At 39.9% G+C, this 24058-nt stretch overlaps 1 pseudogene; it reads right to left on the reverse strand.

Annotated features, from left to right (window-relative positions):
- Positions 1 to 17063: 17063 nt before the first annotated feature.
- LOC122733350 lies at positions 17064 to 17529 on the reverse strand (annotated as a pseudogene).
- Positions 17530 to 24058: the final 6529 nt, after the last annotated feature.

Consider the following 24058-nt stretch of genomic DNA (forward strand, 5'->3'; position numbering starts at 1 on the left):
AATTTCTCCTTCTATCTCTTGCTGCTGGGCTTTGTTGGTAATATATGGAAATGGTGATGATTTATGTGGGTTTGTTTTATATTCTGCAACTTTTTAAAAGTTGTTAATTGTTTCAAGTAGTTTTTTAGTTGATTCTCTAGGATTCTCTAAGATAATGGTATCATCATCATCATCTTCAAAGCGTGATAATTTTGTTTCCTCCTTTCCTATTCTAATTCGTTTAGTTTCTTTTTTCTTCTCTTACTGGTATAAATCCCACCTGGTCATAGTTTATTATCCTGGTGATAAATTGCTATAATGTCTTTGCTAATATTCTATTTAGAATTTTTGCATCAATATTCATTAAGAAGATTGGTCAATAGTTTTCTTTTTCTGTTTTTGCTCTTCCTGGTTTCAGTATCAGTACCATATTTGTCTCATAAAAGGAATTTGGTAGAATCCCTTCTTCACCTATCTTTCCAGATAGTTTTTATATTACTGAAATTAATTGTTCTGTACATGTTTGTTAGAATTCACTTGTGAACCCATCTGGCTCTGGAGTTTTTTTCTTAGGGAGTTCACTCATAGCTTGTTCAATTTCTTTTTCTAAAATGGGCTTAAGGATTTTATTTCTTCTTCTGTTAATCTGGGCAATTTATATTTTTGTAAATATTCATCCATTTCATTTAGATTGTCAAATTTGTTGGCATATAACTAGGCAAAATAATTCCTCATTATTGCTTTAATTTCCTCTTCATTGGTGGTGAATCCACCCTTTTCATTTTCACTGGTAATTAGGTTTTCTTTCTTTTTAAAACCAGATTAACCAAAGGTTTATCTATTTTGTTGTTTTTTCCCTAGAACCAGCTCTTAGTTTTATTTATTACTTCTAAAATTTTCTTACTTTCCAAAGTGGTTTTTTTAAAAAATAGATTTATCTGTACCTAGAAGCATGAAAATATTGAACTGTTGTCTTCTCTTGCTATACAGATTTATATACCTTTCTCAATTTTCTTTCCTTTTTATATTAGCTTTCTAGTATAATGTGGATTTAAAAATTTTTACAAGTATCTTTTGTTTTGACATAACCTACACTTTCTAAAATATCTTTCCACCTTCCCCTTACCAGAGAGCCATCCATTTTAACAAAGAATACAAGATAATACGATTGTTTAACTCATTTTGCATTTTGAGTCCCTATTGATTCTATGCCAAGAGATCAGGAAGTGTGCATCATCAGTACTCCAAAATCATGATTTGTCACTGAACTGATAAGAGATCTTAAGTCTTTCAAGGCTGTCAGTCTTCACAATGTTGTTGTCATTGCTGAAATTGTTTCCTGGTTCTAATAATTTCCCAGGTTTCTCTAAAACCATCCCTTTATCATTTCTTAAAGCACAATAATATTCCATTAAGTGTATATACAATAATTTATATAATCATTTATCAATTAGGGGAAATGAGCATTTATTAAGTATCTACTAGGCTTGGGCACTGTTCTAATCATTGTACAAATACTATCTCATTTGATCATCCCAACAGCACTGGGAAGTAGGTGCTGTTATCTTCACATTACAATTGAGGAAACTAAGGCAAAGCAGAGAAGTGGCTTGCCCAGGCTCACAAAAGCTAGTGAGTGTTTAAGGTGAAATTTGATATCAGGTCTTCCTGACCACAACTAGATCTTTAGCCACTGAGCCACTTAGCTGCCTTTCCTTTCCAGGTCTTTTACCACTACAAACAGACTTGCTATAAATATTTTTATACAAATAGATCCTTTTTTTCTATTTTTTATCTCTTTGGGGTATAGGCTCACTTGTAGTCTTGATGGATCAACAGGTCTGCAGTTTAGTGAAGTTTGTGAAACATACTTTCCATAATGGCTAACACTCATTTAATGCATTAATGTGCCTAATTTCCTGCAGCTTAGCCAACATTTTTCTTGTTCCTTTATTGACAATTCTGATAGTCTTATGGATGTGGAGGGGAACCCCAGAGATCGTTCAATTTACATTTCTCTAGATATTAGTGATTTAGAGCATTTTTCCCTATGACAATAGACAGCTTGGATTTTTTTCCCTTTGAGAACTACCTGTTCCATATCCTTTCACCATTTATCAATTAAGGAATGACTTAAATTCAAATAAGTTCCTTTTGTATGTTGAATTTAGCAAATATTTTCTCCAAGAACCAGTTTCCTTCTAATCTTAGCTTAATTGGTTTTGTTTATGCAAAAGATATAATTTCATATACTCAAAATAAACCATTTTATCTTCTGTGACCAACTGTATTACTCTGAAAAGAAGTTTCTCCCTTCACTTTCTAATTTTCTTGTTAAGGGACCTTTTCTAAGTGATATATCTATATATCTAAGTGATGTATTAGTTTGGAACTAATATTGTATATGGTATGAGATACTGGTCTAAACCTAATTTTTGCTGGGCTTCTTTCCAGTTTCCCTATAAGGTTTTGTTGAACAGAGTCCTTACTCCAACATTCGGTGTCTTTGGTTTATTTTAACACTAAGTAGGCTACTAGCTTCATTTACTTCTGTATGCTGTGTAGTTAATCTGTTGTACTGATTAACCTCTCTTTTTAATGAGCAACAAATCAGTTTGATGATTGTTTTGTAGTATAGTTTGAGATCTAGTACTTCATGGCTCCCTTCTTCCCCACTTTGTTCATTTTTCCCCTTGAGATTCTTGACCTTTTGTTCCTCAGTGAAAATGCATTTATTAACTGTTTACTATGTGCAAAGCACTGTGTTAAGTATTTGGGATACAAAAAGAAATGGAAGACCTCTTTGCTCTCAAGGAGGAAACCACACAGAAGAGAGGTTTCCCTTGCTACTCTTAGATGTGGCCATAGTGCTTAGGCTGTAGTAGCAAAGCAGATGCTATTGTCCTTTTATAAATGTCATTTCCACTGATAAAATCATATCAGTTTCTGAGACTGAATCACTGGGTACCCAAGGACTTTGTGTAAGGACACAAGACTTGTAAGGGGAGGGGGGGTTTATTCTGCCCTAATTATGCCCATCACAGGGTGGCATACCCTCCAAGAGAATACTGAGAAAGCAAAAAAGAGGGCTCAGAATAGCTTGGTTATTAATAGGTTTTATTAGGGTTAGTGAGATTAATTGGGGGAGTTTACTCACAAGAGGCCAGTTGTCATTGGGAGGCAACAAGGTAAAGCAATGTGGTGAATCCCTGCACCAACTCCAAGTCAAGTATTATATAGAAAAAGAACAACAATAACATAATGCTAAGACACCCCAAGGGCATGTGCAAGGCACACTTGGAGCTTCTTCGGGTGTTCATTTTTTTTTTTTAAATCATAGGTCACTTTCCCATTATAGTCTACTCCCTTTCACTTTGGTGACAGGAAATCTTTTCTGGATCTTTAGTAATTGTGGTTGTAGCAGCTCCTCTAGGAATAATTGCAAGGCTACATCTCTACAAGGGTTTCTTAGCAGGATGATTACTGAGGGCATATGACTGTGTCCAGAATCTGGGGGGACATGGTGGTCATCTGCCATGGCTGAAACATGCTGAATCCTGTTTCTCCATCAGCATGCCTTGCAGGGGTGGTTTGCTTGTTCTTTGGGTCCATTTGGTTGGTTGCTTCTCCAGCTGATGGCTGTGGGGGCTAAACTGGAAGGAGAAAGAATTTCAGTATTATTTTGTCTAGATATGAAAGTAATCATTTGGTAGTAATGAATATTTCAATTATTTAAACTGTTCTTAATTTCTGTAAATTTTTTGAAAGTTGCACTCATGTAATTCCTGTGTGTAATTGTGTAGTTTTATCTCTTCCTGCTGGATTTCATTGCTAATATACAAAATTACTGTTAATTTATGTAGATTTATTTTATATCCTATTGTTTGCTCAAGTTGTTTGGATGAGAGGAGAGATGAGAGAGAAGTGGTGAGGGGAAAGAGTGAAGAGATTTAGAAAGAGGAGAGCCAGAGAGTTGGAAATAAACTCAATACTCGGTCTATTCACTAACAATTCACTCACTCCTATCCCTCTCTGTCTCTCTAAGATGCCTTTGCCATTGAAATTTTAATTCAGTTTTGAAAATACAAATATGCAGAAGTACAAACAGAAAGGCCATGAACAGAGATAGTAAAGAGCTCCATTTTGTTTGGTGACTTTATAATCAGAATGTGACCGACTATTAGTGATTTTTCCCTCAGGTATGTTGACTTTCCCCCACTAATAGCAACAAAACATCATTTGGTAAAATACAAGAAGAAAAGAAGGGATAACCACCTCCAGCCCAGTAAGTGACCGATTTGCCCATGGTGAGTAGTAACTGTTTTTGTTATTGTTCACTCATTCTTCAGTCGTGTCTCACTCTCTGTGAACAATCTTGGGGTCTTCGTGGCAGACACTGAAGTGGTTTGTCTCTATCTCTATCTTTATCTAATATACTCTATCTCTATCTCTCTCTTTCTAAATTGTTTTCTCTCTCTCTATCCATAGACACATAACTCTAACACTTTATCTCTTTATATATCTCCCTCTCTACCTCTGGATCTATCTAGATACATACATCTCTCTACCTAATGGTATACATGTTTCTATTTATCTCCCTCAATTTATCTGCATCACTCCACTGTGACTCCTCTCACTCTCATCATGATGTCTTCTCACTTTGACTTGTCTCTCCCAACGTGATTCTTCTTTCTGACTCTCATCCCTCTGTGACTCCTCTCTCTACTCACTGCCTCTTCTCTCCCTCTATCTGTCTCTCCTCCTTCTAACTTTCTTCATGCTGAGTCTTCTCCCACTCTGACTGCTCTCACTCTAATCCCTCTGAATCTTCCTTGTGATGGTCATCCATCTGTGGCTCTCCTGTTTCTAACTCCTCTCCATTTCTTATTCTTTCTCTCTCATCCCTCGGCCTCTCCTCTTTCTAAGACTCTTTACCACCATGACTCCTCTCTCTACTCAGTTCATCTTCTCTCCCTTTCTAACTCTATTCACTCTGACTCTCTACACTTTGACTCCTTTCTCTACTCACTCTTCCAAACTCTTCTCTCTCTCTCTCCTCAATACCTCTTCTCTACATCTGATTCTTGTTTCTGACTCTCATCCCTCTCTGCCTTTCTCCTCTTTCTTTCTTCTCTGACGACTCTCTCTACTCACTGCCTCTTCTTCCTCTCTGCACTCTGACTCCTCTCTTCTCTCCCACTCTGATTCTTCTTCCTGACTCTGTTCACTCTCACTCTTCTTTCCTCCCTTATTCTTCTTTCTAATTCTTATCCCATTATTCCTCTCCTCCTCCTAAATCTCTCTGACTGCTCTACTTCTCTATCTCTCTATCACTGACTCCTCACTCTTATCCCTCTCTGTCTCTCCTCACTCTGACCTCTCTCTACTCACTGCCTCTTCTCCCTCTCTGCACCCTGACTCCTATCCTTGCTCACTGACTCCTTTTCCTCTCTTATTCTTCTAATTCTGATCCCATTATTCCTCTCCTCTTTCTAAATCTCTCTGACTGCTCTACCTCTCTATCTCTGACACTCAACACTGTCTCCTCACTTTTATCCCTCATGTCTGTCCTCTTTCTACCTCTCTTCACTCAGTCCTCTCTCTATTCAGTAACTCTTCTCCCTCTCTGTCCTCTTGCTAACTCTCTCTTCTGGCTCCTCTCTCTACTCCCTGACTCCTCTCTCTCTGTCTCTCCTATTTTTATCCATCTCCACTCTGAGTCCTCTCACTCTTCTCCCTCTCTGTCCCTCCTCTAACTCTCTACACTTCATCCTCTCTCTGTTCACTGACTCTTCTCCCACTCTGATGCCAATCCCTCTCTATCTCTCCTCTTTCTAACTCTCTTCACTCAATCCTCTCTCCGTTTAGTAACTCTCCCCTCATACTTACGCCTCATTGATTCTCCTCTTTCTATCTTTCTTCACTCTTATCCTTCTCTGTCTCATCTCTTTCTACCTCTCCTCACTCTGACTCCTCTCACTCTTATGCTCTTCTGTATCTCCTATTTCTACCTCTCTTCACTCTGATTCCTCTCTGTACTCCCTGACTCTTCTCCCACTCTGCCTCCGCTCAATCTTCTCCCTCTCTGTCTCTCCTATTTCTATATCTCCATTCTGACTACTCTCTGTATTAACTAACTCTCATCACACATTTATCCCTCCCTGTCCTTTTGCTAACTCTCTCATCTCTTTGTACCTCTCCACACTCCATCCTCTCTCTATTCACTAACTTCTCCCTCTCTGTATCTCTTCTTTCTACCTCTTTTCACTCTGATTCCTCTCTCGATTCCCTGGCGCTTCTCCCACTCTGCCTCCTCTCACTCTTATCCTTCTCTATCCCTCTTCTTTCTATCTCTCTTTACTCAATTCTCTCTGTTAACTAACTCTCCTCCCTCTCTATCCCTCCTCTTTCTACATCTCTTCAATCAATCATCTCTCTATTCACTAACTCTTCCCTCACTCTTATCCCTCTCTGTCTCTCCTATTTCTATCTCTCTCCACTCTGATTCCTTTCTCTACTCCCGGATTCTTCTCCCACCTTGACTATACTCCCTCTCTATCCCTCCTCTTTCTACCTCTCTCCACTGACTAAACTCAGACGTATCCCTCTCTTTCCTCTTTTGAACTCTCCTCTGACTCCTCGGTCTATTCCGACTCTTTTCCCTCTTAATCCCTCCTCTTTCTACCTCTCTTCATTCTGACTTCTTTCTCTACTCCCTGACTCTTATCCCTCTGTCTGTCCTCTTTCTACAATTCTCCACTGACTCCTCTCACTCTTGTCCCTCTCTATCCCTCTTCTTTCTAACTCTCCACAGACTCCTCTCTCTATTCCCTGATTCTTCTCCCACCTTGACTATATTCCCTCTCTACCCCTCCTCTTTCTACCTCTTCATTCTGACTTCTTTCTCTACTCCATGACTCTTCTCCCTCTCTGTCTGTCCTCTTTCTAACTCTCTCTTCTCATGCCTCCCTCTCTATCCCTCCTCTTTCTACATATCTTCACTCAATCATCTCTCTCTGTATCTCCTATTTCTACCTCTCTCCACTGACTCCACTCAGTCTTATCCCTCTCTGACTCCTCTCCCTCTTTATCCCATCTCTTTCTACCTCTCTTCATTCTGACTTCGTTCTCTACTCCCTGAGGCTTCTCCCTCTATCTCTCTCCACTCTGACTTCCCTCACTCTAATCCTTCTCTATCCCTCTTCTTTCTAACTCTCTTTATTCCATCGTCTCTGTTCATTAACTCTTCTCCTTGACTTTCCTCTAACTCTCTCCACAGGCTCCTCCCTCTATTCTCTCTCTATCCCTCCTCTTTCTACCTCTCTTCACTCTGACTCCTCTCACTCTTATCCTTCTCTATCCCTCTTCTTTCTAACTCTCTCCATTCTGACTTTGTTCTCTACTCCCTGACTCCTCTCACTCTTAACCTTCTCTATCCCTCTTCACTCACTCTTCTTCCTCTCTTTATTCTGACTTCTTTCTCTACTCCCTGTCTCTTTTCCCTCACTATCTGTCCTCTTTCTAACTCTCACCTCTGACTCCTCTCCCACTCTATATTCCCTCTCTATCCCTCCTCTTTCTCTCTTCTTTCTAACTCTCTGTACGCAATCCTCTCTATTCATTAAGTCTTCTCCCTGTCATTCCTCTAACTCTCTCCCCTGACTCCTCTCTCTATTCCCTGACTCCTCTCACTCTTAACCTTCTCTATCCCTCTTCACTCACTCTTCTTCCTCTCTTTATTCTGACTTCTTTCTCTACTCCCTGTCTCTTTTCCCTCACTATCTGTCCTCTTTCTAACTCTCACCTCTGACTCCTCTCCCACTCTATATTCCCTCTCTATCCCTCCTCTTTCTCTCTTCTTTCTAACTCTCTGTACGCAATCCTCTCTATTCATTAAGTCTTCTCCCTGTCATTCCTCTAACTCTCTCCCCTGACTCCTCTCTCTATTCCCATCTCTTTCTACCTCTCTCCATTCTGACTTTGTTCTCTACTCCCTGACTCCTCTCACTCTTAACCTTCTCTATCCCTCTTCACTCACTCTTTTTCCTCTCTTTATTCTGACTTCTTTCTCTACTCCCTGTCTCTTTTCCCTCACTATCTGTCCTCTTTCTAACTCTCACCTCTGACTCCTCTCCCACTCTATATTCCCTCTCTATCCCTCCTCTTTCTCTCTTCTTTCTAACTCTCTGTACGCAATCCTCTCTATTCATTAAGTCTTCTCCCTGTCATTCCTCTAACTCTCTCCCCTGACTCCTCTCTCTATTCCCATCTCTTTCTACCTCTCTTCATTCTGACTTTGTTCTCTACTCCCTGACTCTTCTCCCTCTCCAGTCTTCTTCCTGTATGTCCTCTTTCTAAAATTCTCCACTGACTCTTCTCACTCTTCTCCTTCTCTATCCCTCTTCACTCAGTCCTCTCTGTTCACTAACTCTTCTCCCTCTCTTTATTCTGACTTCTATCTCTCTCCACTCTGACTCCCCTCACTCTTATCCTTCTCTATCCCTCTTCTTTCTAACTCTCTGTACGCAATCCTCTCTATTCATTAAGTCTTCTCCCTGTCTGTCCTCTAACTCTCTCCCCTGACTCCTCTCTCTATTCCCTGATTCTTCTCCCACCTTGACTATATTCCCTCTTTATCCCATCTCTTTCTACCTCTCTTCATTCTGACTTCTTTCTCTACTCCCTGACTCTTTTATGTCTCTGTCTCTCCTATTTCTATCTCTCTTCTTTCTAACTCTCTTTACTCAATCGTCTCTATTCATTAACTCTTCTGACTCCTCTCCCACTCTGACTATATTCCCTCTCCACAAAAGAGGAGGGATAGAAAGGGACTGGATTCAGAGGAGAGAGGGAGGGGAGAGAGTTAGAGGACAGACAGGGAGAAGACTTAATGAATAGAGAGGATTGAGTACAGAGAGTTAGAAAGAAGAGGGATAGAGAAGGATGAGAATGAGAGGAGTCAGAGTGAAGAGAGGGACTGGATTCAGAGGAGAGAGTTAGAAAGAGGACAGAGAGGGAGGAGAGGAGTTAGTGGAGAATTTTAGAAAGAGGACAGACAGAGAGGGAAAAGAGTCAGGGAGTAGAGAATGAAGTCGGAATGAAGAGAGTTAGAAAGATGAGGGATAGAGAGGGAACATGGTCAGAGTGGGAGAAGAGTCAGAGGAGAATGTTAGAAAGAGGACAGAGAGAGAGAGAGGGAAAAGAGTCAGGGAGTAGACAATGAAGTCAGAATGAAGAGAGGTAGAAAAAGGAGGGATAGAGAGGAGTCAGAGGAGAGAGTTAGAAAGAAGACAGACAGACAGGTAGAACGAGTAGGGATAGAGGAGGCACAGTGGGAGAAGTGTCAGGGAATCGAGAGAGGAGTCAGAAGAGAGAGTTAGAAAGAAGACAGAGAGGAGGGACAGAGAGGGAGAAGAGTTAATGAATAGAGAATATTGAGTAAAGAAAGTTAGAAAGAAGGATAGAGAAGGATAAGAGTGAGAGGAGTCAGCGTGGAGAGAGATAGAAATAGGAGAGACAGAGAGGGAGAAGACTCAGGGAGTAGAGAAAGAAGTCAGAATGAAGAGAGGTAGAAAGAGGAGAGTCAAGAGAGGGATACAAGTGAGATGAGTCTGAATGGAGAGAGTTAGAAAGAGGAAAGACCTAGAGGGAGAAGTGTCAGTGAATAGGGAGAGGATTATGTGAATGGAGGTAGAAAGAGGAGGGATAGAGAGGGATTATAATCAGGGTGGGATAAGGGGCAGGGAGTAGAGAGAGGAGTCAGAGGAGAGAGTTAGAGGATAGACAGAGAGGAATTGGAGTCAGAGTGGGAGAAGAGTCAAGGAGCAGTTATAGTGAAGAGAGATAGAAAGAAGAGATACAGAGATGGAGACGAGTCAGTGAACAGAGAAAGGATGGAGTGGAGAGAGGAGTCAGAGAGGGATGAGAGTCAGAAAGAAGAATCACATTGGGAGAGACAAGTCAAAGAGAGGAGTCACAGTGGAGTGATGCAGATAAATTGAGGGAGATAAATAGAAACATGTATACCATTAGGTAGAGAGATGTATGTATCTAGATAGATCCAGAGGTAGAGAGGGAGATATATAAAGAGATAAAGTGTTAGAGTTATGTGTCTATGGATAGAGAGAGAGAAAACAATTTAGAATGAGAAAGAGAGATGTAGAGATAGTGAGTGAGACATAGGGAAATAGATATAGAGATAGAAAGATAGATCTTGAAATCAAGAGATATATAAAGGTATAGAGAAGGAGATAGAGATAGGGACAAACCACTTCAGTGTCTGCCAAGAAGACCCCAAGATTATTCACAAAGAGTGAGACACGACTGAAGAATGAGTGAACAATAACAAAAACAGTTACTACTCACCATGGGCAAATCGGTCACTTACTGGGCTGGAGGTGGTTATCCCTTCTTTTCTTCTTGTATTTTACCAAATGATGTTTTGTTGCTATTAGTGGGGGAAAGTCAACATACCTGAGGGAAAAATCACTAATAGTCGGTCACATTCTGATTATAAAGTCACCAAACAAAATGGAGCTCCTTACTATCTCCGTTCATGGCCTTTCTGTTTGTACTTCTGCGTATTTGTATTTTCAAAACTGAATTAAAATTTCAATGGCAAAAGCATCTTAGAGAGAGATGAGAGCGAGAGGAGAGAATGGGAGAAGAGTTAGTGAATAGACAGGAGTCAGAGCCAAAAGAGGTAGAAAGAGGAGAGACAGAGAGGGATAAGAGTGAGAAGAGCTAGAGTGAAGAGAGGTAGAAATAGGAGAGATCAAGAGGGATAAGAGTGAGAGGAGTCAGAGTGGCAGAAGAGTTAGTGAATAGATAGGAGTCAGAGTGAAGAGAGGTGAAAAGAGGAGAGACAGAGAGGCGTGTCATGGGAGGATTATGGGCCCTGGTTACCCCAACAGGTCTCTGGGGGTTTTCCCTTGAAATCAAGTAGGCCTCTCCTTGAAGTCAATCAAGGACACACACACACCCAATGGAGATAAGCAGCACCAGATCGAACTGAGCATGCTCCAGGACCACCACCCTACATTCCAGTCATCCTAAGCACCTGGATGAGGTAATCCAGGAGAAGACCACCTGGAACCACCCATCAGGACAGAGTTGACACCCACCACCAGATCACTCAGGAGGGATTCCTCCTACCCCAGCGCAATGCCGGAAGACCACCAGCCCCTCACCCAACAAGAGACTCTTACCCACCCCATCTAAACCCTATAAAATGGCACTCCACAAGCTAGTCAGGGAGGAAAGCATTTTGTTCAGGCAAAACCTTCCTCCAGGCCAGTTTCTCTTGTACCCCAATAAACCTGTTCTTTTATTCCTAATCTATGCGAGAGTATAATTCTTTACAGAGGAATCCTAAGGACCTACGTGCTTTCTCCTATCGGTTTCTCCCCCATATCAGAGGGATAAGAGTGAGAGGAGTCAGAGTGGGAGAAGATTTAGTTAACAGACAGGATTCAGAGCAAAGAGAATTAGAAAGAGTAGAGAGGGGAAAGATGAGAGGAGAGGAGAGAGAGGAAAGACAGTGGAGAAATGATGAGAGAGGGGAGAGTTGTGAGAAGAGAGTAGGAGAATGAGAGGAGAAAGAGTGGTGGTGATAGAGAAAGAGGAAAGAGTGAGAGAGGAGAGGGGGGGACAGAGTTGGGAGAGGGGAGAGAGGGGAGAGAGGGATGAGTGAGCTAGAGAGGAGAATGAGATGAGAAAGTGGGAGAGAGAAAGAGAGAGACAGAGGGGAAGAGAGGAGTGAGGAGCCAGCCTGGGAGTGGAGTCCAGCCCTGTATTCTCACCACCATAGATACAGCCCCAGGCAAGCTGTTCTGGAGAAACTTCCCCCAGAGCCTTGGAATCAGCTGAAGTGCAGGCATCTTCTGGAACTAAACTCACCCTCCTGTGAGAGGGCTGAACTGCTAGCTGGCGGGGCACAGCATAGAAGGCCCCTTTAAAACATGAATTTCAAAGCATCTATTTCCAATCAAAACCATTGTATTCCATGAGTAAACACTAGAAACTTTCCCACTAAATGCAGAAATAAATCAGCAGACTTCCCCTGCTCCTCTTTGACTTCAGTTCTAGAATATTAGCAACAGCAAAAAGATTCCAAAGTTTAGTGCTTTGATGTAAACAACAACAGAGACAAAACTATCTCAGGTTTCTGGAAAAGAAAAAAAGAAAATCTGAGAGAATTAACAAAGAAACAAAAAATTTTCACCTTCAACAATACCAAATCACTAGTTATTAATATATTAGCAATAACAAAACCCAGGAGCGAAAAAGGGAAATCCCATACAAAATACATAAAATATCTGGGAATCAATCTACCTGAGAATGCTCAAGACTTATATAGATAAAATTCCCCAAAAATCCAAAAGATTCCTTAAGGGGAAAAAAGGACTAGAATCGGCAAAAACAAACAAACAAAAGTAACCAAAAAGAGTAGGAGGAAGCAATACAGCCCAACTCTCCCCCAATGAGTTGAAAAGCTTAAAACTGAATAATGATTGGGAAATCCAAGCTCACCAGTAAGTGACCAAAGCAGATAGAAAGGAATGGTGTGTGTGTGTGTGTGTGTGTGTGTGTGTGTGTGTGTGTGTGTGTGTGTGTGTGTGTGTGTGTGTGTGTTGGGGAGCAGAGGGATGGTGCAGATCTCTCCACTTACACTCCCCTCTGACTTCAGAGCGGGATCATGACTTCAGAGTGGAATCGATAATTTCATCAAAGAAAATTACAACAGTGAGACACACATAGCAGCATTTTGAGGATTTAGCCCAAAGAGTCTTTAGAAGAAAATTTCTATCTTGAAACACTTTAATCAACAAAATAATGAATTGAATATGCAACTGTTATGGGCCTAGCACCCCTGAAGGTTGAAGAACCTTCTCCTTGAGAAACTAAACCAAAGGACAGACACACCTAAAGAGATAAGTGGCACCTGATGGGGACTGAGGACTCCAGGACCACCACCCTTCATTCCAGTCTCCCCCACCCCTGGGGAGATAAGATTTGGTGTGGCTTCTGCCTTTGTGGCAGGAGGAGAAGAGAGATGGCTTGAGAGATCCGAAGCCAACCCTCACCCAATTCCCCTAGCCACCACCAGTGGGAGATGGTTCTCCCCTAATAAGGGAACTTTCCACAGTCAGATGATCACCCCCATCAGTCCTCTATGAAACTATCTGCCTGTCTCCTGCTCAAGGAGATAGGTATCTCATAGCCTAGCCTCTGTGCCACGCCTTCTCCCCATGAGAAGTAGTCCAAGGATTTCTCTCTAGGTTTCCTTTCCCTAGCCCCTAAATAAACTATTATCTTATTGTCATGGGGTGCAGAGCAGCCCAGAAGTTCTCTGGGGCACACCGAGGAATCTTCTCCTTGAGAAACTAAACCAGAGGACAGATAACGCCTAGAGAGATAAGCTGAACCAAATCGGACTGAGCTAGCTTCAGATTCCCACCCTTCATTCTGGTCTCCCTTGGGTGTGGCTTCAGCCTTTGTGTCCTGAAGAGAGCCACCCCTCACCCAATTCCCCCAGCTACCACCAGTAGGGGATGGTCCTCCCTCACTAAAGGAACTTTTCACAGGCAGATGGTCCACCCCCATCAGTCCTCTATTAAAGTACCTTCCAGTCTCCTGTTTGAAGAGATTTGGTACCTCTGAGCCATGTGCTTTGTGCCTATCTCCCCATGAGAAGTCCAAGGATTTCTGTCATGGTTTCCCTCCCCCCACCCTTCCCTTCCCTGGCTCCTAAATAAACTACCACCTTATTCTAACTACTTTTGTGTGCAAGAGGGTGTAATTCTTTAAAGAGGAATTCCTAAGAACCCCAACCCCTAACCAAACCCATACCCCATTTCCCCCTTTACATTTTTCTATTGGATTTGTGTGCAAGAGGGGGTAATTCTTTAAAGAGGAATTCCTAAGAACCCCTACCCTTATCCCTCTCCCAAACCTCCAGCTATTTCCCCATAACACAAAAGCCTCAATAAATTAGATAAACCTCAATCAAACACCAAAATAGAAATTATTCAAATTAAGGACTAGATTAAGCAAACTAAAATGAAAAACTCAAGTCAAAAAGCATTGAGTTAAGATTGAAAGATGTAAAGAAAGGCAAAAAACCATCCCTGCTATCAAGCAAACAACTCTGCATCCAAGATATATACAGGGCAAATTTGAGGCGATCTCAGAGGGAAGAGTGACCATGAAAGGTTTCTTGAAGAAAGTAGGATTTTAGCTAACATTTGAAGGAATTCAGAAAGGTGAGGAGAGGTGATCAATTCAAGATTCAGAATAAGAAATTCACTTCTGGATTTGTTTGTCTGAATATAACTTTAAAAAAATGGTTATTGATGTAGTTTTGAGTCAGTGGGCTGCGGTGAGAGGGAGAGAAAATAAATGCTTGTTAATTGCAAAAGAAATTTAATTTAAAAATTGACAGGTAAGATAAGTTTAAGTAATTGGGGGATAGTCAATAGTCACTATGCATCTAGAGCCTGTTAGGTGGAACAGAGGATAGAATTCTGGACCTAGAATACCTGCATTCAGATCCAGAGTCAGACACTTACTGGTCATGTGATCCTGAGTAAGTCACAACTTCTGTCTGCATCACTTTCCTCTACTGAGGAGTATTAAATGTAGCACCTATTTCCCAGAGTTCTGAGGATAGAGGAGACTATATTTCTAAAGCACTCTGCAAACCTTAAAGCCATAAATAAATGCTACCTATTATATTATATTATTACCTTCATTGTGCCAATGCAATCTATAATAATTTACAGACTTAGTGGTGTATTGATCAAACTACCTAAAAGATAGTTTATCGAACTAAACAACATTATAAAATTCATTTGGAGGAGCCAAAATCTAAAATACCATGGACAGTAATGAATAAAGGAAGGGATAAGACTCAAAGTCCTCAAATAATATGATAAAGCAGTAACTGTCAAAACTATGATACAAGTTGAAACAAAAGGGAAAAAATAAGAACAGGTAGGGAAGAATTCTTTTTAAATCAATCTCAACAATCCAATAGGTAATAAAGCCTCAAACCTAGATCATGTAGAGTAAAATTACCTACTTGAAAAGAATTTTTCAGGAAATTTCAGAGTAGGAGAAATTAGGTTTCAAATGGCCAGAAAGGTTAGGAATTCAAACTCTTAAACTTTGTACTACTATAAAACCAAAATTGATAGATTATCTATACATTAAAGGTCATATAAAAAGGGAAAGGAACCAGATAAGGTGCTTTATTTACATTGTTATGGTGAAGAGGCAGATTGTTAACCAAATAAGGGACAGAGTGGTCAAAAAAGATCAGACCATTGGTTGAATTACATGATAATAAAAAGCTTTTGCAGGAATGAAAACACAACTTGGGTTGTAAAATAAATGGATGATTGCAAAAAATCAGTTGTAATAAATATCTCTGATGGCCAAGATATATAGGTAACTAAGACATGAGATAATAAGCCACTGCCAAAGAGATAAGTGGTCAAAGGAAGTTAATAAACAATTCTCAAGATAGGATTTGCAATCTATTAATAGCCACATGAAAGAAGATTCCAAAGCACTAATAATAAGAGAAAGTCAATTAAAAAGAACTCTAGAGTTTTATCTAAACACCCAGAAAATTGGTGAATATGTCAAAAGATGGAAATAGGGTTGTTTTTTTGGAGGGAATGTGGAAAGGTACCACACCATAGACTGTTGTGGAGCTGAGAATTGATCCAATCATTCTGAAAAGCAAGTTGGAATTGTGCAAATAAAGTTAGTTTAAAAAAAGAAGTCTATATATTCTATGACTCAAAGATTTCCCTGGTTGGCAAACCCGGGGGAGGTCATTGACAAAAATAAAGCCTCTGTATACACCAAAATATTTATAGCAATACCATTTCTGGTAACAAAGAATTGGAAACAAAGTAGATACCCACTGATTTTGGAAAAACTCACCATACTGTGGTACATACATGTAGTAGAATGTTACTGTACTGTAAGAAATGGCAAATATGACTAAAGTATGAAAGGTTTATGAACTGATTGCGCAAAGAGAAGCAAGCAGAGCCAGAAAAACAAAATACACAATAATTCAAGATTAAAATGAAAAGACTAAAAAGAAAAATAAACTAAAAGACTTAGTAAAATAAAGTCAAAGAGAAATAACAAAAGGACTAAAGGGGTAAAATATTTTGAGGAGGAAAGAGATGGAGATAGACAAAGAAAGAGAGGAAAAGAGTTGATTTGGAGTCCAGAAATTATTTTTAAAAAACAGAATTTAGTTTAATAAAGTAACAGGCAAATAATGCATTACCATCAGAACAGAAGTGCTAAAGATTGTCCTTTTACATACATTTTCCAGGAAATAGACTAATAGAGCAAACTCTGAAACAATACCCCAAAAAATGCATAAGTATTTTTTTCAAACCATTAAAAAGATTAACAGTACATGTTTGGAGTGTATTCCTTTTAGTCCTTTCCGTCAAGTATCTTAAACAATAAATTCTAATAACAGAATTTCAGTCTTGAATAAGTGGCTGCTAATGTTATTATTCTGATAAAAGTAATTAAGGCTTAAGTGTTTCTTTCTCTCCCCATCCCCCCAGATCCAAATGGAAGGACTCAATCCCTTGCCAATCTGCTTTGAATAAAGTCCCACATCTATAGACATTGAGCCCCTAGAGGTAAGTCCTAAGGCTTAGGTTTCTGGTTTTTCAGAATGCTAGCAGCCTCTCTGTGCAGGAGAGGATTTTTAACTCTTTTATTTATTGTTTTACTTTGGAAGAGGGATGGGGAAAGGGAGGGAGTTGTGTCATTTCCCAGACTTGCTGGTATTGCTCTTGTGGGTATAACCCCATGACAAAGCCTTCCTGACTGTTGCTGCATCAACAACCGTAAGGACGCTGTGAATCTTCTAAGACTTTGTTCTTCCAAGGGCCTTGCAACAATCAACCCTGAAAATAATAAAGAATATTTCTATGGTGGTGATCACCTATTAGTCCTGCCCCCTGACAAAAGCTATAATTCAATGTCATAAACACAGCATGTGCTGTCCCAAAGCCTTTAAAACAAAGTACTGATTTCACTCAGTCACACCTGGTAGAGTCGGAATATTGGATGGTCATTGAGCACTTGCTTCCAAGGATCTGCTGATGCTTCAGTGAGCCAAAAGAGAACCAATAGTTGATGAGGCTCAAGAGGACCACATGACACATGCTGAAGCCCCCAGACATGGCCAGTGACACGAAACCCAAGCCACAGAGCACACAGAGCAGGCTGAGGTGGCCTAGAGATACAACAAACTCCAACACAGGCAGCCAGAGACATAAGGACAACAAGCAGCAGGAAGATTCCAACGGGAATGGCAGATAGTATAATGAACGTCAGCAAGGTTAAGGCAACAAAGGGATGTTTATCGAGGTTACGACCAATCTGAGAGTTCATAAAAGCAAACACCTTGGAGTTGCTCTGGATGGAACTGATCAATGAAGTTAGCTTCTTCTGAAGCTCCTGCAAATCTCTGCATGTCCTGGAGGTCTCCATTTTCACCATCCTTCTTTCCTACCTGCTCAAGCTTCTTGAGTCAGGTGGCAAACAAAATAACCCAACTCTATTTCACATGTCTCTGTTTACTTCTTGCTGGTCTGGACTCCCTCTGCAAGCTCCAGCCACGCTGGACCCCACTGCCCATCCGCTTTGGCCAGTGGAGCAGAATCCTGAGGGTCTCCCAGCTGCATGCAGGAGGAGACGGGGAGACAGTAAAGGAGAAGGAGGAGGAGAAGCCAGATCCAAAGCACCAGAAATTCTTTTATGCCATATAGTTAAGAGTAATACTTTAACGAGTAAACAGAATCAGAAATTTTGGTGCCAAAGGTAGAGGATAAACTAACTAGAGGTCTAAACTTACATTTAAAGCCATTTATGCACATTGATCACAACCTACCTTTCTTTGTTTATCCCTCACTTTTCCCTACATGAACCATGAATTCCAGACATTGACCTTCTCAATGTACCCTGAGTATTTTTTCCTAGCTCTGTACTTTTGCTAGAGCCATAATACTCACTCTACTCTCTATTTACTGCCCCCTTTAAGGCTCTGCTCAAATCTCACCTCCATAAAGCCTTTCATCTCCCCAAAATGAAGTGACCCCGTTCCTCTAAATTTCTTTGGTGATTAAGGTATGAATATTTACCACAATATACTGTCTCATGACTCTTCTTCCTCTGTTGTCAAACTTTCATTTAAAATTTCTCTTTGACCTGTACTTGTTTAAATTTTGTGTCCTTCCAATGCCTCTACCTGGTAATTACAGCCACTTGCAACAGTGCCCATGGCTTCTGCAGTCTATCTAAGCTCCTGAGGGAAAGGGAATGATTCCTTTTTGGTTTTGTGTAGCCAGGGCATAGCACATGGGAGGCTGCTAGAATATAGCTGACCGACTGATTGGCAGGCAGGATGTGTCAAGAGAGCCACAGCTCAGTTTGATCACCATTTCATATTCCACATGGCACTAATGGTTTGTAACACTTGAGCTAACTTTCCTACCTACCTTACTTAAAAAGGCTAGAAACTGCCATTTTCAACACTCAATGAAAAGAAAGTGATTGGATGAAGTTTAAGCCCCTCTTTTTACATCTGAACTGCAAGGTGTAACATAAAAAGAAAGCTTCCACCTTATTGCTCACAGGGCTAATAAAGTCCTAGGACACACCTGAGCTACAAAAAGAAAGGTAGAAATTCATCATTTGATTATTAGCACCACTGTTAAATAATACTGTGTAAATAACTGAATGTATAAGAAAGAAATCTAGTTGCCATCAGCTAGGTAGAAAATAGTCATTCTGAATAATGGGTGTTTTAAAAAATAATTTCATTTAAGAAAAGTACATGCTGAAAGTTGCAAATAGTGAAACTGAATCAGGAACAAGGAAAAGCTGATTAAATATTTAAAAACAGGGTTTTCTTTGCATTGTCGTACAAATGAGATCTCAGATTGTCACAACAATGTGACAGGATCCTTGTGTGATCTACAGTCTTATAAATAACATTATATAATTTATGACTGTCATTTTGCCCTTTGATCTGAAACAGTAAACAGCTATTGTATCCATCTGGTAAATCTCGTTAAAGAAAAATATCAGATCCTAACATTCATTTTGAAATATGTTCTGCACATCATTAGCACAACAACATCCCATTAGGAAGTCTTCATTTTTACCACTGATGACATTTGTTTTAGAACACTTATTCACAAGATTAAAAAAAAAGATACACCAAGGAAAAAAAGACTGAGAACATTCACCATGGAGAGACATAAAGCCCTGGGGGGAAATGCCTTCTCCCAGGTGAGGGGAATGAGCATCTAACAGCTCAATATCACATAATGAAATTCACTATGAAGAGGAAAAAATGCAAATTTTCAGCTTATCCCATGTGAGAAAGTACAACATACTGGCCAGTTCTTGCAAGGATAAGATCCCAGCAGAAGCCAACATCTTATGATGGCTTCTTGATGATCATCTACATAAAGAGTAACGGATGATAATGAGTGCTGACCTAACCAGAAGTTCAAAAGCTCTTAAAATTAGAATGGACCTTAGAGATGAGCTGGGTCATCCCTCTCATTTTACAGAGGGGGTTGTTGTTGTTTTGTTTATCCTTAGTTCTCAAGGAGGACCAAGACATCAGGATGATGTCATGACTTTCAGTGAACTGGATTTAAGTGAGGGAGGGCTGTACAAGGTCACAACCTCACTCTCACCTCTGAGCCATCTGGGACCATTGACAAGATATACATCAGGACAACGGGAGATGGTCCTGGATGTTTAAGGCAATTGGGGTTCAGTGACTTGCCCAGGGTCAGACAGCTAGTAAGTGTCTAAGGTGACATTTGAACTCAGGTCCTCCCTACTTCAGGGCCAGTGCTCTATCCACTGTACCACCTAGCTGCCTTACAGAGGAGGACAATGAGGCTCAAAGAGGGGAAAGTAGGGAATAGCAGAGCAACCATTTGATTTAGAACCAGTTTCTCTTGCTCTAAATCCCATTCTTTTATGATAGTCAAACATATTCCTAAAGAATTGGAAAATAATTGACAGGCCAAACTGATTCTTCATCTAAAAACAGCATTTACTTTCTGAAGTGTCATATGTTCAATTTTACATATTATAGTTTTCTTGAAAATAAGGGTTATGAGGGCAGAGCCAAGATGGCGGAGAGGAAGCAGCAAGCTGCCTGAGCTCTCCTTCTGTTCCCTCAAAAAGAACATTAAATCAAGCCTCTGGACGGATTCTGAAACTACAGAACCTGCAAAGGGACAGAGAGACACAGTCTTCCAACCAGAGATAATTTAGAAGACTTCAGGAAAAGGTCGGTCTGACTCGGGCAAAAGGGAGGGGCAGCGCAGGGCAGCAACCCAGCGCCGAGGGGGCCACAACCGAACAACTGAGGCCCCTGGATCCTGGCTCAAAAATCTGGTGGCCCAGCAGGACAGTGGAAAAACCTACCTGCACCAGCCAAGAGGGCAAGTTGCCAACTGGAGGACTATGAACAGGATAGGCGCGACTAGGCCCAGTGATCCTAGTGCGCTCAGACAGGAAGTGTGGGGGAGGGGGGAACTGCACACACTTAAAGTCCTCAGTGTAAAAAGCCAGTGACACAGCACCTATACCCCTGCACAAGACGCCCAAAACAGGGACCCTGTGCCCCCAGAGCAGACCTCAACTGAAGACATAAATAAGCTGCAATAATGAGTAAGAAGCAAAAAGGAGCCCTCTCCATTGAGAGCTTCTGTATCAATAGGGAAGAAGCCAACGCAAACTCAGATGAGGACAATACCCTCAAATTGCCTACATCTGAAGCCTCACGAGGGAAGGTGAATTGGTCTCAAGAACAAAAAGCCTTCCTGGAAGAGCTCAAAAAGGATTTTAAAAATCAATTGAGAGAGGTAGAAGAAAAAATGGGGAGAGAAATGAAAGCAAAACAAGAAAACTATGAAAAAAGAATCAGCAGCTTGGAAAAGGAAGCACAAAGATTGACTGCAGAAAACAATTCCTTAAAAAATTCATCTGGCCAAATGGAAAAAACAGTGCATAATTTCACTGAAGAAAACAATGCCTTAAAAAATTCATCTGGCCAAATGGAAAAAAAAGGTGCATAATCTCACTGAAGAAAACAATGCCTTAAAAATTAAAATTGGACAGTTGGAAGATAAGGAATCCATGAGACACCAGGAATCAGTCAAGCAAAATCAAAAGAATGAAAAAATAGAAGAAAATGTGAAATACCTCATTGGAAAGACAACTGATCTGGAAAATAGATCCAGGAGAGACAATTTGAGAATCATTGAACTGCCTGAAAGCCATGACCAGAAAAAGAATTTAGACACCATATTCTAGGAAATTATTAAGGAGAACTGCCCTGATATTATAGAATCAGAGGATAAAATCATCATTGAAAGAATCCACCAATCACTTCCTGAAAGAGACCCCAAAAGGAAAACTCCAAGGAATATTGTAGCCAAATTCCAGAATTATCAGGTGAAGGAGAAAATACTCCAAGCAGCCAGAAAGAAGCAATTTAAATATCATGGAGCCACAGTCAGGATGCTCAGGACCTGGCAGCTTCAACATTAAAGGACCGCAAGGCTTGGAATATGATGTTCCAGAAGGCAAAGGAGCTTGGATTGCAGCCAAGAATTTATTACCCAGCAAAACTGAGCATTCTCTTTCAGGGGAAAAGATGGACATTCAACGACATTGGGGACTTTCAATGTTTCCTGATGAAAAGACCAGAACTGAATAGAAAATTCGATCTTAACATACAAGACTCAAGAGAAGTTTAAAAAGGTAAACAGAGGGGGAAAAATAAGTTAATTAGGTTAAACTGTTTACATCCCTACACAGGAAGATAATACTAATAACTCTTAAGAACTGTTAATGTATTTGGGCAGAGAGAAGGACTTTACACAGAGGGTATAAATATAAATTGTCTTTGATGTGATGATACAAAGAAAATTAAGGGGTTAAAAAGGGAGTCTATGGGGAGGAGAGGAAAGGGGAGGTGGAATGGGGTGAATTATATCATATGAAGAGGTGAAAAAAAACCTATTACAATAGAGGGAAAGAAAGGAGGGGTGAACATTGTTTCAACCCTACTCTGATTAGGTTTGATTCAAAGAGGGAATAACGTATATGTTCATTGGGATAAAGAAACTTAGCTCATTCTTTAGGGAAGCAAAAGGGGAAGGGAAAGGGGGGGGACTGATAGAAGGGAGGACAAAAGCAAGGGAGAAAAAGGTAATGAAAAGAGAGGGGGTAATAAAAAGGAAGGGCAGATTGGGGAAAGCAGGGGTAAGAAGTAAAACGTCAGTGAGGAGGAATAAGGTGAAAGAAGGGGGAAAAAGTACAAAGGGGGTAAATAGAATGGAGGGGAATAGACAGTAATAATAACTGTGAATGTGAATGGGGTGAACTCTGCTATAAAACGGAAGCGAATTGTAGAGTAGATTAAAAACCAGAATCCTTCAATATGCTGTTTACAAGAGACACATTTGAAACAGAGAGATACACACAGAGTAAAGGTAAAAGGCTGGAGCAGAATATATTATGCTTCAGCTAAAGTAAAAAAAGCAAGGGTAGCAATCCTTATCTCAGACAAAGCACAGGCAAAAATAGATCTCATTAAAAGAGATAAGGAAGGAAATTACATCTTGCTAAAAGGTACTATAGATAATGAAGTAATATCAGTATTAAATATGTATGCATCCAAATTCTTAGAGGAGAAGTTAAATGAGTTACAAGAGGAATTAGACAGTAATACTATACTAGTGGGGGATCTGAATCTCCCCCTCTCAGAATTAGATAAATCTAGCCAAAAAATAAATAAGAAAGAAGTGAAAGAAGTGGATAGATTACTAGAAAAGTTAGACATGATAGATGTCTGGAGAAAATTGAATGGGGATAGAAAGGAATATACATTCTTCTCAGTAGTACATGGCACATTTTCAAAAATTGGTCATGTTTTAGGGCACAAAAACATCATAGTCAAAAGTAGAAAGGCAGAAATAGTAAATGCATCCTTCTCAGATCATGATGCAATAAAAATTACTTGTAAGAAAGAGCCAGGGAAAAGTAGAATGAAAATCAATTGGAAACTAAATAATTTCATTCTAAAGAATGAATGGGTCAAACAATAAATCACAGAAACAATCAATAACTATATCCAAGAGAATGACAATAATGAGACAACATACCAAAATCTATGGGATGCAGCCAAAGCAGTGCTTAGGGGAAAATGTATAGCTCTAAATGCTTACATGAATAAAAAAGAGAAAGAGGAGATTAATGAATTGGGCATGCAACTTAAAAATCTAGAAAAAGAACAAATTAGAAATCCCCAATTAGATACTAAACTAGAGATCCTGAAAATTAAAGGAGAACTTAACAAGATTGAAAGCAAGACAACTATAGAATTAATCAATAAAACTAAGAGCTGGTTTTATGAAAAAACCAATAAAATAGATAAAATAATGGTTAATTTGATTAAAAAAAAAAGAAAGAAGAAAACCAAATTACCACTATCAAAAATGAAAAGGGTGATGTTACCACCAATGAAGTGGAAATTAAATCAAAAATTAGGAATTATTTTGCCCAACTGTATGCCAATAAATTTGACAATCTAAATGAAATGGATGAATATTTTTTTTTGCAGAACAATGAGGGTTAAGTGACTTGCCCAGGGTCACACAGCTAGTAAGTGTCAAGTGTCTGAGGCCTAATTTGAACTTAGGTACTCCTGAATCCAAGGCTGGTGCTTTATCTACTGTACCACCTAGCTGCCCAGAAATGGATGGATATTTACAAAAATACAAACTGCCCAGGTTAACTGAAGAGGAAATAAAATCCTTAAATAAACCCATATTAGAAAAAGAAATTGAACAAGCCATTAATGAACTCCCTAAGAAAAACTCCCCAGGGCCAGATGGGTTTACAGGTAAATTTTACCAAACATTTAAAGAACAATTAATTCCAATATTATACAAATTATTTGGAAAAATAGGTGAAGAAGGAGTTCTACCAA

Source organism: Dromiciops gliroides, chromosome X, assembly GCF_019393635.1.
Source record: "Dromiciops gliroides isolate mDroGli1 chromosome X, mDroGli1.pri, whole genome shotgun sequence".
Lineage (NCBI taxonomy): Eukaryota > Metazoa > Chordata > Mammalia > Microbiotheria > Microbiotheriidae > Dromiciops > Dromiciops gliroides.